Source organism: Chironomus tepperi, unplaced genomic scaffold, assembly GCF_022539635.2.
Source record: "Chironomus tepperi strain 1889 unplaced genomic scaffold, CSIRO-AGI_Ctep_v1 contig_163, whole genome shotgun sequence".
In the NCBI taxonomy this organism is placed as follows: domain Eukaryota; kingdom Metazoa; phylum Arthropoda; class Insecta; order Diptera; family Chironomidae; genus Chironomus; species Chironomus tepperi.
The window spans coordinates 575,036-588,703 of record NW_027226285.1 but is presented as its reverse complement, the minus strand read 5'-3'; positions in this window follow the sequence as shown (position 1 = coordinate 588,703).

Sequence of the window (13,668 nt, the reverse complement as noted above, 5' to 3'; positions counted from 1 at the left end):
CCTCAGCACACAAAAAAAAAGTATGCAGCAAGTAAAATTGCTTACGACAAAGAAGTTAGGATACAGAAAATTGACTTCATGCATATTGCAATATATTCTTCTGTCAATATCATTTTCATAAGACGACAGAAAAGTTTTTTTTTTCTTACTTATGCGAAAGTTTATTCCTTAATTTAACAGCATCTACACAGTATCGTAGTCAATTTTGCTTCTTCCATACTTTTTTTCTGTACATATATTAATATCTGTCATAATTTGACTTCACCTTACATATGCAAGCTCAAGATGGAGATGGAATAATTTTTTTAAAAACTTTTACTTTGTTGAGCGTTGAAGGAAAATTGCACAAATATGAAAAAGTTTATGCTGTTCAGTAAAAAGAGCACATTGACATCCTCACAACAGGAAGAAAAAAAAGTCAGAAGCATGATATACGCCCTTTAACTTTTTGTGCCTTTTTAACGAACTTTATACTCTCTGAATGTGAAATTCACACATCAAAATGAACCCAGTCAATTGCATTCCTGATAGTAAATCAAGTTTCGACAGCTCGATTGTTCCATTTTATGAAGAAAAAAAAAATAAAACAGCGCTTGACATAGGATCATTTGAAGGCGAGAATTGTAAGTTTTATGTGTATATTGAAGTATTACTGGCTGTGAGTGTTGAAATTTTTTGCTTTTTTTGAAATGGAAGCTGGTGGAAGTTTTGGATGGGGTTGGTAACTTTTTGGTATTGCTGTAACATTAAGGTTTATTCCTGAGCTTGAAATTCATATGGAATCGAATATAATTGAGGGGATGTTGTCATGATAAGTCCGAGTCAGCTTCGAGCTCTGGTTTATTCTGTTCTGGCCGTATCCTGAAGGGGAATTTTAGGGTCAAGGATCACGCTTCTTCATCATTAAAGACCAAATTCATGAATTCACTCGTCTCTGACTTTTGGTGGTCCACATTCTGAGAATTGTGGGTGCAGAGATGATCATTAAGTCTTTAAGCAGATGAGTTTCAGCAAAGGATGTAGAAAAGGGGTAAACAACGTGTCCCTACGCTAGCGTAGGACTGACATGTAGTCGTATGCGGTAAAATTACTCGTGACATTATTCTGCAGTCTGCATTCTCAGAATCGACTCACATTTCGAACAACACAATGCGACGAACCTCATTTCCCCCATAAAAATGGGTCGAAATCAGCTGTCACGGTGTCATTAGGGCAGCTTCGCATTGTACCATCAATACGGCTACCTACCGGTGTGAGGGTACTTAGCGAACACACTGTCCTTTTTAACAGTTCCAAATTTCCTCAAATCTTCCAATCCTTGACTTTTTACTGCCACTGAGCAGTATCGATTTTCACTTTAACATTTCATTTTTCATTTTTTCATTTCTTACTTCCAGCGTATGTGCCTGCATTCACACATGAACATATATTTGTGTACATAAAGGCATAGCAAAAATTCAGCTCCGTATTTGACTTATTGTTTGATGAAGAAGGAAAAAGAGAGAGAAAGCCATCAAAGCTGTGTATTTCATAGACTCCAATATTATTCCCTGATAGCATATTTTCCTCCCTCAAATCATGCATTTTTCATAGCCAGACTAGTTGGAAGCGAAAAATATTGAAAAAGAATGAATTTTTTTTATTGAAATCGTAAATAAAAACGAACTTTATTCCTCATAGCAAAGGAAAGAGTCAACAGCAAGCAGGAAAAAAATGAATTTCATTTGAATTTCAAACTTTTTCTCGAGCTGTCATTGCTCATCTTTCCATTTTTTGCTTCCATATCTCACTCAATAACGATGTTATTTTTCTAGATTTGTTCTTCATAAAAATATATGCAGTCGGAATCAAGTCGGAATATATTTTTAAATTGGATGAATTTATCCTTCTTGTTTTTTTGTTTAAATTGAACAATAGACATGAGCTTGAAAGTAAATCATGCTTACTAATGTCATTTTTATCTTCATATAAATGCTTTTACCGATTGGACCTACTCTGTACCCTCCCTGGATATTATGCACCATGTCAACATTTTTTTGTCCCTCCTCTGGACTCTCTGCACCTTCTTAAAACTCTTTTGAACCCTCTCTAGAATCTCTGGACTCTCTAAAAACTCTTCTGTACCCTCTCTGGACACTCTGGACTTTCTGCACCCTCTTAAAACTTTTCTGTACCCTCTCTGGACTCTCTAAATTCTCTGGACTCTCTCAAAATTCTTCTGTACCCTCTCTGGATTCTCTATACTCTCTCAAAACTTTTCTGTACCCTCTCTGGACTCTCTGGACTCTCTGGACTCTCTGCACCCTCTCAAAACTTTTCTGTACCCTCTCTGAACCATCTGCACACTTTCAAAGTAGTTAAATTGAGCTTTGTATAAAACAAAAAATGTTTAACTGCTTTAACTTCTCAAAATTTCACAGATTCTCAAATATCCTCAAGCTTAAGGCTAAATCTAAATATATCTCAGCTGTTCAATATTCAAATCATCCTCACTTAAAGTTTACATTTTTACAATAAAGAACGAAAAAAATATTTTTTTACCATCAACAATGTGTAAACTTTTCTATTTCTATAGACTTTTTTTTCTCACAATCTCTTCCTCTTCCGTAAATCCCCTGTAAAAAAAGGACGAAGGAAAATCTCCAATGTCTTCATAAAGTTTTCATCTTCCTCTTCTCATTTTATTTAATTTCCGTCAAAAATTGATTTCACCATACTTTTTTTTGTTATGAAATTGCCTTAAGGAAATGTACATGGTGGATGTACTTTAGTGATGTCAATTTGATTTGTACGAAAACGATCAGAAGCTTTTGTTTTTGAGGAGCATTCAAAATGGCTCTTAGGGGCTAAAATGCGGATTTTTAGAACCCTACCCCCTCATCAATCGTAATACCTCCTCCTTCATTAAAAACCAAAGCGTAATTAGTGAATGTCCCTTTATACTTCCTTTTTAAACAATCTCACTCGAGCGACTCTATTTACAAAGTTGCTAGAGCACTAGTTACATTAACGTGTTGACGTCGAATCATCAAAATCACTTGAAGGTATCCTGTCGACACCATGTTCCTTGATTTTGATCAAGCAACTTTAACCTCAGTTAAACTTGCCAGAAGAGCACGTTGCTTAGAGGAAACGTAGTTTAACAATCGTGTTATGGCTTACTTACTTACTTACTTACTTCGCTGGCCGTACATATCAACTGAGATCCATGGCCTCCCTCAGATGCCGCCTAAAACTCTCTTTTTAGATTACTGCAAAGTTTCCTTTCCACAGGGGATAGCCCCAGAGGACTCATGGTGATTGTGATGGTGCCTTCAGGGCAACTTCACGTGATTGTGACATTCTGACGTCAGCAGGCAGACTAAACAGTACAAAAACATCTGTTTTTGCCACTTAAAGTCACTGCTTTAGTCAAGTTCCTCTTCACTGTACTAGTAAGAGTAACAAAGCTAACATCACCTCTGAACATCCCATCTAAGAAAATATATGTTGTATGTATACAAAGTGTAAAGAAGAGAAGAATGATGCTCGATATGATGGCCTGTAAAGAAGTTTATTCTTCTTCCTTTTTCTTCATCCTCTGTTATGTTTATTGAATGGAATCATTATTAAATTGATACTTGTAAAATTGCAATTGAAAACTTTCTACTTTTTTTTTTTTTTATCTCCAATATTTGTTTGTCGGTTGGCTTAAACCATAATAATACTAAAAATAAACGAGTATAACAGGAATAAGAAGAAGAAATTCAATAGAAAAAGTTTTAAAGTCACGTAAATTGAGATTAATGAGAGTATTTTTCATTCTATGTACTTCCTCATTCATGCCCGTCTGCAATAAACAGTTACAAATTTTCTTCTGTTACTGGAAAGGAAGAAAACTTTAAGTTTATCGTAAATAAAGGTGAGATCCTGCAAAAGTTGATTAAAAATTTACTCAAGTTTGAAAATGAAATGAAGAAAAATTATAAATTTATAAACTTTGGAGCAATTTTGGGAAGCATTAAGTTGCAGTTTATTTTGTTTACAAGTCAACAATGAATGCAATCAGATGAATGCTGGCTGGTTGCTTGTTATGATGTATAATTTAATGTGAATTTGAGTCTAGACTAGGAAGCTGATGTAACAAAAGGAGCATAAGTCTTCTGATTTATTTGAAAAAGATGTGATAACTTTGTAATAACTGAAGAATTGAAGTTAAATGACGTTGATAGTCTAGAGCGGAGGAGATTCTGGGAACTGAAGCATTATAGCCTTCTGCAGTATAATAGCGTTATTAAGGCTAGCCTTCTGCATCATTCTGGGGTGTAGTCTAGAAGGTCTAGGGAGGAGCGTTCTTTGAATGTTTTTCGAGAGATTTTATGATTTTTATGAGCAGATTGAAGAATTTCAAAGGAGTTAGGAGGTTTGTCCTTTAAAATCCTCCAACCTTCCCTGGATATACCCTTGAAATACGCCAATTCTCAGCCTTTACAACAAACTGGAATCAATTTTTATTAGACTCAAGAATCAAATAGAGTCAAAAGTAAAGAAGCTTAGAATTTACAAATTCCATCAATTTAGAGACTGATCTTTTGACTTTTGACTTGTTGACCTCCCTTGTTGACATATCAAAAAGAATATAATAGGTCAACAGCGCCTTGACGACATCATTAAGATTAAGTGATCATGACGATGACTCATATCCGAGTTACACAAATGAAGAAGGCTTAAAAACGGAACCTTAAAGGCTCAGCTCAAACTCTTTTATTAACACCAAATGGTAGTGGACTCAAGTGGACGTCAATATGACTACTACTTTCATTTAATGCTATTAAAAAAAGTTTAATTGACCCTTCAAAGTTTCATGACAGCGATTTCTTCATTTGTGCTTCTCGGGATGTAAAAGAACATTTCCCATAGCATTCTAAAAACTCACAAACTATGTCAAAACTCCTTGAAACTATCGCTAATTATTCCATGACAGCATCAAGGATCGTTTCATCTTTATGTTGACTGAATATTTTCAAAACTTTTTCATCATCTCTCAATATTAACAACTCTCCAAGTTCCTTTCCATTAAAGTCTCACCAACAAAATTAAAAATTATTCAAGAACTCTTCAAAAAAACAGAAAAAAAACTTAAATAAGGCTAATAAGAATAATTCAAGTGGGGTAAAAGAGAGCGAATGGAATAAAATGTCAAGTGAATTCGCACGACTGTAAGTAATTCATGAAAGTAGCTTGGTTGTAAAAAATAATGAGGTTCATAATATTTTTTATATAAAGTATTCTTCATGATGTGAGCCACTTAACCTGGAAAGAAATTTGTTGCGATTTAATGATTCCTTTAATGGGTTGAAATTGAGTCGCGAAGCATTTTTTTGTGTTATTTTTGGATGAAGAATGTCGATCGTTAAGTATTGGAATGTCTTCAATTTATGAAATATCCCGTGCAAAATCTTAGGTATACCCTGATTCAGGGGTGGGCAACATGTGTGTCGCGGGACACCTTAATGGAAAGCCTGGACCGAAACCTCAAATGACATACGGTTCATGGTATTTCCAATAATCATTGTCACTACACTAGAGTGTCGTGGCAAAGAGTTTGCCCACCACTGCCCTTCATAATTCAATTGAATATTTGCTCTAGAATTTTTAAAGTTATGCTTCCATTTTACCTTCGATTTCCTCAATTATCTACAATTTCTTGCTCCTATTTCATATCCATCGTCGATCCTTACAAAGTTCCACAGTTAACTACGTAAATTATTTTCCTCATATTGTTACTTCTGCAATTCCATTTTACATGTTACTTACATGACAATTCTTTTCCGTTTACAAATGCATTATTATCTTTTGTTTAAACACAAAAAGAAGAAGTATGTTGTTCATGTCATCGACTTGAGCAAGTTCGAAGGAACTGCTTTTTGTAACAACACAAACGATGTCATTATTATTTGTAAATAATGTAGGGGAAATGTTTGGCTGATTAAAGTCGGAAGTTGTTGTCTTTTCTAAAATAATTGAGCTTTAGTTGAGGGAAAATTATGAAGGAATTGAGGAACAGCTTGAAACTATCCAAATGGACGATAGAGTGAAATAGAACACAAAATATTAAACAACAGGAGGGGTTGGTGGTGTCTACTAATGTACAAAGGGATGGCGAAGGAGGTATTCAGGTCATTGATATCAAGAGAAGCGCTTAATTAGTGAACAGTCAATCCTCAAAAGCACGTGTTGCAGACATGGCCGTAAATCCCATCCCTGGCTGACTTGCCTCCACCTTGAGGCCAGAATTCATCGAATCCGGCCTGTGGCTATAGTCACGCTAAATTCTAGTCATTTCTACGCCTTCTTCAAAATCCTTCAATTTGACATTTTACAAAACAACAAAAAGCACATCCAAGAATCCCAATTAATTAAAGAAAACATTTAGAAGTCAAACTGTCAAAGTGTGGGCAACTTATAAAACTGTTGCATTAGCTATTGATCATTGAATGGAAAATTAAATTGAAACAATTCGTAAAAAAGACGGAAGTCGCCCACAATCAAACATTGCGGAATGTTAAAATGAGGGATGTTAAAAATAGAAGGAAGTAAAAAAAAAAGACTAAAAAGCTGAACCTTTTTTCCGTTTTATTTAAGGTGGAATCCGGGTTATTTGAAAATAGCACAGGGGTAGTGTTTAGGGAATATTTTAATATTAAAGCATCTTGCATCCTTAAAAAAAGAGACACATTTTAAAACGAAAGTTACGAGTCACGACAGGAAGATTTCATGTCCCCCTGATATGCACACGAGCGAATGTTTTTGATATTTTATGCCGAAAGTTTTGAGTAAACCTTTTTAAGGGAAACAAAAATGTAAAATTCGCATCAAGAAATAAAATTAGATGGAAAAATAGCTTAGAGGTAAAAAATAATAAATAAAGGCTATAAAAGTTAAGTAAGCTCCATCATTCTTCCTACATCCGTTTTCAGTCATTCGAGCATCCTCACAATGATGCTGTTTAAATACATATTGTGTCATTTTCAGAGTTGGTATAAGATTGGATGGTTCTGTAAATGGTGACATATGATGTAGAGTCTAGGTTGCTACTAGAAAAGACTCAGGATGCTCTAGGTGCCTCTACGTCTTGTCGTCATCACGATGACATAGCGACGCCTTAGCAATTCATTGACGACTTGGCTGTTTTAGTCAGAGTCTCGTTTGATTCTGGGTTGATTCTGAGAATGCAAGTTAAGAAGCATCTATGGATGTCAGCCTCTACAAGTCAAAAGGGTCCTAAAACTGAAGCCATTGCCATTAGTGAGATGATCTAACAACGAGAACTCATTGATAACAATTGATCTGCAAGATAATCAAAGGAAGTCTCAAAACAAAAGCAACTGACATTATTGCAGCTAAGATCATATCCAGTTAGTGATATGACAGCAGGTTGCAACAGCATCTCACAACTCTGTCATCATTTAAAGGTACAACTAGAAAAAAAAAGCTGGGAGATGGAAAGGAAATTTTTGTAAGGCTTAAAAAGTCAATTAAACCTAAGCATTGCTAACTTTTTAATGCCAAAAATGTCAAACTTTTCTCCTATTTCTTCTCTCATGAGACTTTTAAAGATCGTTAAAACTTTCTAGCGCTTGCAAGAAAATCCCTTTCTCAAGTGTAGGAACAGCATCAGCAACAAATTTCTGAAATATTTATGTTATCTATATAAGACAGTGAAAGCATAGAAATATCGACCAAAATCCATTTAATTCCTCGAAAATTATTAAAATTTATTAAATTAATTGTCCGCCTGAGACATAGAATCATATACACAGAAGGCTAAAAGGAAAAATTGATTTATGTCGAGACATTGAGACCATATTTCTTATAGACGGAATGAGAAAGGCGAACGGAAGTGGTTCTAACAAGCATCAGTTATAAATGAAAAGCAATTAATCATTGGATGAAATGAAAAACTTTCTTTCTACTTCTTCAACCACTGGCTTTTCCATGTTTCTTAGTGCTTTTCCTACATACTACTCTGTGTGTGTCGAGCAAGAGAGAGAGAGAAGCAAAAAAAAGTTTTCATTGAACATCGACATGCTGCTTACTAAATATTCTGAGGATAAAAAAAACTTTTTTCTTTTGTGTATGTCTTGTGGATCGTTTGCGGAATATTTAATTGCTAAACACTCATCCGGAATTATTGGTACATAAATAAATAACTGATGGTGTGAAGTATAGTTGCTGGAGATTATGGATAGGGGGATTAAGTATAGTTGTAGTTTTGAAACATGTTTCAAGTTGAATACAATTTTAATGCTCTTGTTTGACTAAGATCTTGTTATGGCCTCGATTTAATGTAATAGTATCAAACTTATAAACTGACCTTCCTCTAATTGCTGATTTAATTATGAGGAGATTTGGTTATTTGATTATACCCGAAAAGCACAGTATGTAGAAATGTTCGAAAATCCGTCCTCAAGTCGACTAGACTCTAGTCTGAAGCCAGATTTCATCGAAATTCGGCCACAGGTCGGCTTGACTCTGACTTGGAGCCAAATTCGATTCATATCTTTAATCACATCAACCTAGTGCTCAAAATCGGATCGATTTCCCAACTTAACAGCATTTAGGATCAAGATTACCATCCAATGTACCCCAACTACCTCCCATACCCGACCTAAAGGGAAATTATCATCAGCACAACAATCACTCGCGGTTTGCCAGAAAAAATAACCCAAATTGATTTTTTAACTCTACATAACATTGGCAGACAGAACCACCTTTATTTTTGGGCAGTTCCCAATCTCTTGCTCATTTTCTATCCTCTCTTGTAGAGCTGTCATAATTAATCATTATGATGATTGTATATTTTTGTGTGAAAATGAAATAAAATGCTGAAAATGGCCTATTATTGTATTTTCATTGAGAAATGATATTATGGCTCTCTTTTCCTGTATCCCTCTGCTTAATGATTTATGCAAGTGATATTGCGAAAATGAAAACGTGTGGAATTAATGCACAAAAAATTCAATTTTAATTGAAAATGAGGATGCTGAACTTTTTCAATAACAGAAATGATAATATTTGTGTAGATTTCAATTTCTTTTTAATGGATGGGGGGCGCCGGAAATGAGATTTTGAATTATGCTGTATTAGTTTTGCGTGATAAAGCTTTATTTATGTGAAATCAGGTCGATGTTATTGAATGGATGGATTTTAAGTTGAAAATATTGTTAATTACATTTCTAGTTTATAAAATCAAGTTGTGCTGCTTCATGACTAGTTAAAAATAGATTTTAAGGTTAAGTTAACCTTTTGATGTATTTAAAATGTTTGGAAATTCCATGAAAAATTTGATTCATTATGTGAAAATCTTTGATGAATTCTGAATGAAAAATGGAAGCTCATAATTCAGAACAAGTGTTCCTTACGTAGGTGTTTTAAATTTATTCATTTTTCTTCCTAGAAGTATCGAAAATTCATCAACTTATACAAATGTGTTCTCAAAATTCGAATGTTTTTCAAGTTCAGAAGGCAATATTAATATTTCCCAGAAGATCCCAAAATTCTCAATATATTCTGGGCTATTATTGAATTTTAATTATAGATATCATAAAATAGATGTTTAACATACTTATGTGGGGAATGTTGTAATTGGATGAGTAGGATGTGAAGGAATTGTGGAAATGAAATTCGTGGAAAGTTGAATTTTAATATTAAACCTTATTAATTGTGTCTAGTGCAGTTCAGTTTGAATATGCAAGCCGTAAAAGTGTGCTCTCCAGGCTGATGTGACACTGGATACAAGACAATTCGACAAAATATTGTCCTAAATTATGGGCGCATTTAAAGGGGGTTATGAGGATCAACACCCCTCCCTATGAGGTATTACGTAACAAATGAGCGGGCTAAAGGTATAACTTACTTACTTGCTTCAGTAGCAAGGGCGCACATGGGCTCATTTCCCCATTCAAAGCTCATCGAAATCTCTTTATGCTGCTGCTGCTATGAATTTTTTTCCGATTTTTTAACCCCAGACACTAGCTTAACATAATGAAAATATCACTAAAAGCATAAAAATCAAGTTGCATCTATGCATGCATTTTACAATGCAAAATGAAGCTTTTCTGTGAATTCCATCCTGTCAAATTGAAAAACAGCAAGAATCTCCTCACACCCCAAAACCATGTGCATGCACAAGAAAAAGCAATTCAATCTCAAACACATCGGGAATGAAATTTCTTTTACATTTTTATGCTTGTTCTTGTTCTGCTCACAATCATTCGACTCCTCTTCTCCGTCACGAATGAATCAAATTTCCTTTTCATTCGTAATCAGCTCAATATCAATCTCCTTATTTTCATCGTTTTGAGTGTAATACAATATCACACCAAGAATGAGAAAACAAAAACAATAAAATGGAAGTAAGAAGAACAGACAAGAAACTTTTCTTATGTTTGGATCTTCCATCTTCATTTCACGAGCAATAAAATTTGTTGATGGTCATTTCGTATTTCGCATAACATCTGCTTTTACAACTTTTTTTTTTTCTCTCCACATTTGTACCAATAGTCGGACTCGAAATTTCAGTCTCATTTAAGGAACAAATTTTTATCACAGAACGCGAAACAATAAAAAAAATTGTTTGTACAAAAAATATACAATTTAATTTACTTAGCTAATCAAGATGATGGCAATTGAAAGCATTTTTTATGGGTTTTACTTTCACAAAATGAAAATGAAGATGACGTACGATGTGGGATGTGGGTAGCTGAGGACGATGGAGAAAAAAAAAAGAATTGTGGATGAAAATCAAAATGAAGAGATTTATGGAATTATTATACAGTTCATTATTTTCATCTTTTGCACGAATATGTATGTTATGGTCGTGTTTGTAACGATTGTGACTATGAAGAGGATATCCTGATTTAAATGTGATGTGGCTTTATTTTTTGAATATTTTTGAGAGGATTGATAGTGAATTTTAGGAAAATAGTTTGAAATATTAGGATTTTGGACGTAATTTAGATGCTAAGAGGCACGGTTGAAAAATTTCATGTTCAGACTTAAAATGGATGAAAATCAGCCGTTATGGTTTCGTCAGAACACACCTCATCTTCAATTATTTCTTTTCTGACTAAGCGGTGCACTAACGACTACTTGATGCATCCCCAGTATCATCTATACATTGATAAATGCAGCAAAACTCCAAACCATAGTTCAAAGTCAAGCTCACTTGAGACGAGCATAATTTAGTCGAATTCAAGTTTTATATGAAGTCGAGTCGACTTAAATCGATTTTTCCATACAAAATTTGAGTCGACATCAAGCTCTAGAAGCACATGTGCTAGATCATGGTTTACTTTTCAATTTAAATAAATTTTGATGAGCTTTCAATTTGTTGCAGCAATAAGATGTTGTGGGATAATCTACCAAATATAAAATAAGGATTTTTGAGATGAAGATATCCTGATAGGTATCCTGTAATGGTCTGGTTCTAGAAAATTTGTTGAAATCGAGACATTAAGATACATCAGCCTTCAGACTAGAACATGTGACGTTGAACAACAGAAATTACATACTAAAGCATTAATTCGAGCAGCATAATACGCACCAATGACATTGTGACGGCTTTTTTGACCCATTTTGATAGTGAGAAATGAAATATGCCGTTTTGTGCTATTCGAGTAAGAGTCATAGTAAGTCATAGAGTTATTTCAATAAATTCATAATTAACACCAATTCTTCATCCATAATTCATTACAAAACTGATAAAAATCTCCTCCAAAAAAAATCAATGTTCTCACCTAATTCACAGTTTTAATACATCACATTCAAATTCTCAGTTGACTAGTTCCAACTCCAAAAAAAAAAATATATATTTTATTCATCAAAATAAATTAATTTCTACCAAGAATGAAATAAAAATCAAAATGAACAAAAAATAACAAGCATGACATGAGAATTGAAAGGTGTGTTCGACATCACGTGTCCATTTTGCTTTCCGTATAAACCACAAGCCATGAGTCAAGCTATACATCAAACGACAAAGAATTCCACAAAAGCCTTCAATTATGAATATTAATACAATAAATGCCATGATATTGTGAACTGAATTGAAATGAATATGGGGGCCAATTTACAATGAGGTTGACGGCCCGACCCATTATCATCATCATCAATATGATCTCCAAACCTACAATTTTTTTTTTTCATGCCAATTATTTTTTCCACAGATATACATGAAAAGCTTTTACTCGGATCAAAAAGACAAAAGGAGAGAATCGGTCATGCATTCATGTGAAATTAATGTGGTGAAAGCACATCTTTTGATGATGAGTTGCAGAAAAAGCGTTTAAATGGAATGGATTGGTAAGATTAAAGAATGGAGTGTGAGGTGAGGGACTTTAATGAATATGAAGCTTCACTGAATTATGTGCTTTAAGGAAATGAAGGAAAGAAATTTTTCTCGTCTTTTGAAATGAAAGAAAATAAAAACTTTTTCTTTATGACGTGATGCATATACATGTGAGATTGAGGAAAATATGATGATGATGTAAGTAGTAAAGGTTGAATTTAAGGATGATGCAGATGGGAACTAAACGCATTTTGAAATATTCTCCAGCAGGCAAAGAATAAGTTCTCAAGGGCAGAGTAAGCTGAGAGGATCCTCACAAACATGGTCAACTAGAATATTAAATCAGAGGATGATTGTGAGAGTCTAATAAACAGACGGACGGATCAGCTGTGGAATTTTGGATCAATCGGATGATGCCTGAAGCAGGCTTGCACTTGACAATGATCAACACATACTCGAAGGCCACAGGGCGTAGAAATAGCGAAAAGTAGTGTATTCATGCTAACCTGATCCTGGCGTAGAACCAATTGCTACAAAATCCGATTCTACGCAAGTGTTACGCCGTTTTTTCGCCTTTCTATGTGCATTTGAGGAACTAGGGAAGCTGTCGATCGGATCTGATGTGAGCAGGATAGGCTATTAGGAGGCCGATAGGGATATCGTTGCATTTAATGTTGCCAACGATAGAAACAGCTTAACAAGATGTCTAAGAGAGTTCATGGTTCATTCAATTGATATGCACGACCTTCAAATTAAAGTAAGTAAGCAGAACAATCTACAACATTAATCAAAATTCCAATCATTTGTATTAAATAGTGATTCCCGTGGCATCGAATGACACATAATCATTAATTCTTCCAGCTCCATCCCTTCCAAAACTCCTACTCTCAAAAAAGTCACTTAAGCTATCAAAAGTAACTTTTAAGAACATTTGTAAAGCATTCAATCTACAGAAATGGCCTCCCACAAACAGCCAAAATATGAACAACAGCACCATTTATCTGCTCTAAAAAATTCCCACGTTAAGAATTCACTGCATTCCGTCTACAAAATATTTTTTTCAACGATGAGAATATAAAAAGAGAAAGAAAAACCTTAGAAAATGTGCAGATGTGAAGTGAAAATTATGATTTTTTAATTTTTCCTAAGTGAAAACTTTTTACGAAGATTTGAAAAATAAAAAAAGATTTTCCAAGACGAAAAAAAAGGAAAAAAAAAACTTTCGAGAAAAATTAAATTTAAACTTTTCATGATGAAAATTTATGATGTAAACAGGAAAATAAATTGCATAAAATGTTGTTTACAATCAAGAATATATTCTGAGAAAAATAAGAATC